Source organism: Phalacrocorax carbo, chromosome 3, assembly GCF_963921805.1.
Source record: "Phalacrocorax carbo chromosome 3, bPhaCar2.1, whole genome shotgun sequence".
Lineage (NCBI taxonomy): Eukaryota > Metazoa > Chordata > Aves > Suliformes > Phalacrocoracidae > Phalacrocorax > Phalacrocorax carbo.
The window spans coordinates 95,178,992-95,185,209 of record NC_087515.1 but is presented as its reverse complement, the minus strand read 5'-3'; positions in this window follow the sequence as shown (position 1 = coordinate 95,185,209).

Genomic DNA, 6,218 nt, shown 5'->3' with positions numbered 1-6,218 from the left:
GGGAAGGTGGGGGCATATTGTGGCCTGCTCCAGGAGCCCCGGCTCCGGGTCGCATGGTGACTGACGTGCTGGGTGTGGGGGGGGTGGGTGGCTTGGCAGCCTCAGAGCGGGACTGAGTTTGTCATCAGCACTGGTGCTGCAAGTGACAGTGAGATAACTCACATCTGAACAAGGTATGTTTTGGGCAGTCAGTTTGTCATGGGCCATCAAGAAATTAAATGATGAAGTACAAGCTGTCACTGTGCAGCTACTGAATCTTTGCCTGACTTGGGCAGCAGTCCTGGATGCTTGTCTCATTTCTGAGCATCCTCTGAATTGATGGTACAAACAGGCTTGGCAACAAGTTTTGTTGGAATTCGACATAGCTGTTGTTTTGAAATTATGATCCAGGACTTTGCTCTGGGTGAGTGGTTTCTTTCCTGTCGGAGCAAATCCTTTTTGTGGACAAAGGCCCTCTCATGCAGTAGGAGGATGGGCAGAGCTAAAAGCTTTGGGGCATCATCAGCCCACCTGAAAGCACCTCCCTGTCACCAGCTATTGACCTGTACGGAACAGTTTTAGACACATCGTGGCCAGTTCATGACAGAATGGCTCAGAAAAGCTAACATGTACTTGCCCATTTTCCTTCCAGCTTTGCCAGCTCCAATTCAATTTTGTAAGCTTACGCTTAGCGTAAGGAAGGAGGCCGCGCTTTCTGTGGCGTGACTTAGGCTGCAGGTGTGGTGTTCTTGAAATTCCAGCTATGTGAATTTGAAGCAGCCCTAAATCCCTTGCCTCTCTGCCTCTTCAGAGCAGTGGAGCTTCTGATCAAGAAGGTTTCATGCTTTCTCCACTGCGCTCTTTGCATTTTGTTTGGTTTTGATGTACTAGGAAGGAAGCCCTATTGACACCTTCATCCTCTCCCCTCTAAGCAGATTGTGCAATCTCAGAACTGCATTTCCTAGTTCTTGTCAGCAGTCATCTGACAGGAAAACCTTGCTTCCAATAATGTGTGTCTTGAAAGGCAGGCCCCACATGCCCAGCTACAAAAGCAAACGCTTTTTCAGCTTTCTGCGCTAAATTCCTGTCCTACGAAGGCCTTGGTTCTGAGTTCACACCCACCAGTGTAAATCAAAGGGTGATTCCACTGAGCTGGGCTGCACCAGTGTCAAGAGCTTTTACTTCTAGCAAATAATGCACAGCCGTGGTCTAAGAGTTAGAAAGGGGGCTGAGAGTTACTTAACTCCGGGGGAGACTGAAGTCAGAAGTGTGTGGATGCACTGCTTTCCAGCAGATCTCTTGTAACAGCTGCTCTCTATATTTCGGCGTGAAGTGGGGCTTTGGCCACCAGTGAGCTCCCTTGTTGAGACAGGGTGTCCTCTGTTCACATGTGTGGGTTAACGATGTCCATATTTGCTGAAATAGGAAAACGTGGCGTGTGCACAAGTTTGAGGACTGGCTGTTCGTCAGGTATTAGCTTCGCGTGTGTAGGGCTTGCCACAACCTCTTGTGCTTGTTAAACAGTTCTTGTCTGAGAGGACTTTTAACATGAAAAGAAGTTACAGCTACGAGTAGCTCTATGTGCACAGAAAGTCTAAATAATCTGCTGTAAATAGCGTGGGCAGATAGAATGCAGACGTGGTGCCATCTGCCAGACTCCACCGGGGATTGTTACAAGGCCCAAGGTTTGGTTTTCTACGCAAAGACGAAGTGAGCTCAAACCCTCGCAGTTCTGCGGTCTTGCTAAGCCCGACAGGATGGGAAGGGCAGAACCAGGGGAGCCTGCCGTTGACATGGATGTCTGCTTGCTTTTCCTTGCCTGTGCTGTAATGAATTGCATTTTGTCCTCCTGTAATCCTTACTGTGACTGAGGCAAGCAGGGAGGGTAGGGTGCGTGGCGAGGTTGGCCTAACTCGTTGTGCATACCAAGGGTCTTTGTGTTCCCTGTGTCGATGCAAGTCTCTCTTTTTTCCCTCCAGCAGAAGAGGCCTGGTGATCAGCAATTTTCCCTAAGCTAAATTTCCTCAGATCTCTACCACTCCATCTTGTACCAGATTTTCAAGACAATTGTTGCCTTCTTTTTCTAGCTTTTGTTTTATATGGTACTTGGACTGACCAGATTCTTCATCTTTTCTTTATTTCTGCCTGGAAAATGAGAGCAAGAGAAAAATAGGATGACATTTTACACTAGGAGACACTAAAAGCTGTCACCACCCAGTCTTTTATGCTCTCAGTGCTGCTGGAATGGCTGCAATGGTGCAGCAGTGGCTGTGCTAAATGTCTTAGTCCCCTGCTTTGCTGGCCCTTGCAAGTACAGATGTGCCTCCTAACTGAACATCGACTTTGCACTTTGGTTAGTAACGATCATCACTTGGGTTCGTTTTAGATGCTATGGGGTTTATTGGCTTTGATGCCTACACGTCCCAGGTTGTGCTCCGCCACCCAGTGACAGGTACCTCAAGGCTCCAGTTAGCGGATGCAGGGGGAACCCACCGTCCCGCAGGAGCTGCTGTTTCCACCAGGGCAGCGCTCTCTGTGCTCTCCCCAGACCACAGCCTGGGCTGCTTGGAGTCCTTCCAGGTGTTTGTTTCCCCCTCTGGCCGTGGCTTCATGGGGCTCATGAGAAATAAAATGTGTCTTTCCCCTCTTGTGCTGAAAGTTAGTGGTGGCCGGGGCGTTCATCTGAACATGGGAGACTTGCTCTGCAATTGCTATTACAAAAAGGGCAGAGAAAAAGGGAATGATTCTTGATCTATTGTTTTAGCCACAGGGATGCTTTAGAATCATAGAATGGCCTGAGTTGGAAGGGACCCACAAGGATCATCAAACCCAACTCCTCTCCCAGCATAGGACAGCCCCAAAGTTCACACCATGTGTCTGAGGGTGTTGTCCAAGTGCTTAAATATTGTCAGGCTTGGGGCTGTGACTGCCTCCCTGGGGAGCCTGTTCCGGTGCTCCACTGCCCTCTGGGGGAAGAGCTTTTTCCTAATATCCAGCATAAACCTCCCTGGCACATCTTCCTGCCACTCCCTCGGGTCCTTTAGGGAAAAAAAAATCATGCTTTTGTCTCTTTTCTTTCTAAACTGCGGTGTAGGCTCAACTCTGCATGTGTAATTCTGAGGGAGGAGACAGATGTGGCTTCCCATCAGAGGCTTTCCGACTCCACCGTCACCACTGTGTAGTCACCATACGAGGTGTCTGGGTCTTCACTGCGCCAAGGAGGCCAGTACTGACAAATCCCGCCTGAAAGATAGAGGCTGCAACCCCTTCACCTTTTTGCAGACTTAAGTCTGGATATTTTGATGCCTCCTTGGGCTGCTCAGTTGTGAACCACAGGCTCAAACAGGCCGTTGTCCTCAGCTTCCCCATCCGTGTCCCTACAAAGTCAGCGCCTTCCCGCTGCGGGTCTGCAGGGCTACCGTGAGCGGGCTGCAAACGGCTCCGCGGGAGGAGCAGGGTTCAGCAAAGGCTGATGCTGTGGTGGAGGTGGGAGGTCGATGAAGTGAAGAGTGAAAGCGTTTATGTCTAGCATCAGCTGCAGCTCCCAGCAAAAGCCCAGGAGGCACATTTTCAGGCACTGCTGGGTGCTGGGGACCAATAAGCACACGCTGGTCTTGTTCCAAGTGACTTACTTAGAGCTTGATGTGGTTAAGTGAAGAGCAGGCATGGTGCCAGGTGGGAAATGAGCTCACTTGGTGCCTTACAGGGCAGCAGGAAGAGCGCGGTGCTGACAACAGGCTCGTGACTAGTCTCTATTTTAATTTCATGCGGATTTACTTGAAAGTTGCCGTGTATGACCAGATGATGGCTTGTGTCACAAGTAGAAAGGCTGCTGTGGCTGGTACTGCTGCGCTGGGCTGCTTCAGCGAGGTTTTGTCCTTGTCCCACGGCACCTCGTGGGACTTCGGCCGGGCGGCCATGGGCTGGCTCGGTGACACCGCCCTGGAGCACGGCCAGCTGACGGTGGTGGGCGTCAGGCACGAGCTGGAAGCGGCTGTACCAGGTGCAGAGCGGTCACGTCGCACGCCATGATCTCGGTTCTCCTCAGCTGGGCCACGAGTGTGGGAATTCTGGGGCTTCGTGCCCAGAAATGAGTTGCGGGAACTACCCTCGCGAGGAAGCGACTGCGGCCGGGCAGAGCAGAGCCGCGCTGCTCTTGCTCGGGGTTGCTCTTTCCTTTCCCGTGGTCCCTGTGTGCACACGTACATCCCCTCCTTCTCCAAAGAATTAGCACTTCAGCAGCAGACTACATAATGCTAGTTATTATTACTGGAAATAACAGTCAAGTAGGAGCAAACCCATAATTAAATTCATCTCCTCTTGTTTTTTTTTTTCTCTGGGAAAGACTATTTAAGGGCTTGTTTTCACAGAGACAACACCAAACAAGCCTCCATTTCTTTCTCCAAAATATCCATGCCCTGTTACCAGAGCCACAGTCCAGCTTGTGAAACCAAATATTTACTAAATATTCGAGAATAATAAATATATAATAGATAATATGTATAAATAACTAAATATTTAGTCATTTGGGGTTTTTTCCCACCCTGTTTCCTAAGGAATTTGCTTAGAATCCAGCTTCAAAACAGGACCTGCAGAGTTTTAAGTCTGACAACTGCAATAGTTAAAAATAAGATAAAGTAGGCACCTTATGTATATATATTATAAATATATACATGTGCATGCGTACGCGTGTGCGCGCGCGCGCACACACACACACAAAGTAGTTTTGCTTAAGATGTGCCCAGGTGGCTGCAGATAAGCAGCATCTGAGACTGTCTCTTAAATCTCAGCCCTGCCTGCAACAAAACCCCTCCTGGAGGGGAAGGTTGTCTTGCCTTTCCTCCTGCGTGTGGGTTTGGGCTCAGCCAGCCGGCTGCGCTGAGCTCTGCACAACCGGGGCCTGGGGCGGGGAAACGGCTGTGGCTCTTCCCCGTTGCGTTGAATATTCCACATTTTGCTGGGCTGAAAGGGAGAAGGTGACTGTGACTGCTGCTGGCAGGGTGCCAGGTTGCCAGGTTAGGGGTGAGCTGGCTCTGGCCCTTTCCAGAAACTACGTAATTAAAAGAAAAAAAATAGCATTAATAAGCTATTGGCACGAACACAGGCCACCGACTTGTGTCGGTGCTGGGCCTGAGCTAGCGGCTGCTCTTGCAGAAGGACGACTGTGTTGCTGGATTACTTCGCTCAGAAAAGCCAGGAGAAAGCCCGAGCTCGGGCCATCGGCACGCCGAGGGCAAACCCGTTGCTACAGCATCCTTGAAAGCATGCATTTGGCCCATGAAGGATGCTTCACCAAAGAAACCTTAGATAACTTTGAGGGTTTTTCTTTCTTTTTTTTTTTTTTTTAAAAAAAAGGAAGAAATAAGCAAAAACTGCATGAATTCAGAGCTGTTTAGCACAGGCACAGCTCCTTGGCAGCCGATCATCCTTGGCAGCCACCCCTTGTGCACCCCACTGCTGCCCACCGTCTCCCCACCCGCAAGCCTCCTGCTGGGGAACCGCGCTCCCATTTGTCTCTGCATTTCCTCAGTACCTCGCCCAGCAGCTTTCGAGGAGAATACGTTTAACTGTCGCCTTATCAGGGCGGAGAAGCTAGCAGATTTGAATTACATTGTGTAACTATTTGAAACATAAAGGATTAAAGAATTCTCAATAGGCAGCCAGTGAAGGTAACCTTAATTAAAAAGAAAGCAGACAGTGACATAACTGATTTATAATGCAGAAGTAATCTGAAGGGACGAAGGAGGATTCAGAAAAGGCTAAAACCCCACAGCTTCTATGTTTTGGAAACTGATACGGTTTTCTTATCTACTAGGTTTTTCTTCAGCTCTTTTGCACCCTGGGTGCTCTCTTCTTCCTCTCCTTAAGTGAGGCAGTTTCAGCCTTCCCCTGGGTACGTAGTAAGGCCATTGCAGGAGAAACAGTAATTTAGCCCAATGTTCTTTCCCGTGGTCACGGTTAATCCTGTCTATTCCTCAGTTTAGCTTATGATTTGGCTGTCTTTTCAGATTTGCAATTTCAGAGGACTAAATTCCTAGAAAGAAAGTACTATTTGGTGCAGTCAAACAACATGAATTTGAGATCTTGAAAATAACAGACATCTGGAATCTCGTACACCCAGAGGTGTTAATACTGTCAGGAATTTGCACTGAAACGAGAGAAAATTCTCCCTGCGAAGCCCCTGGCTCCCTCACGCAGGGCTTTTTCCCAGCGCCCTCCCTCCCACACCCATCCACGGC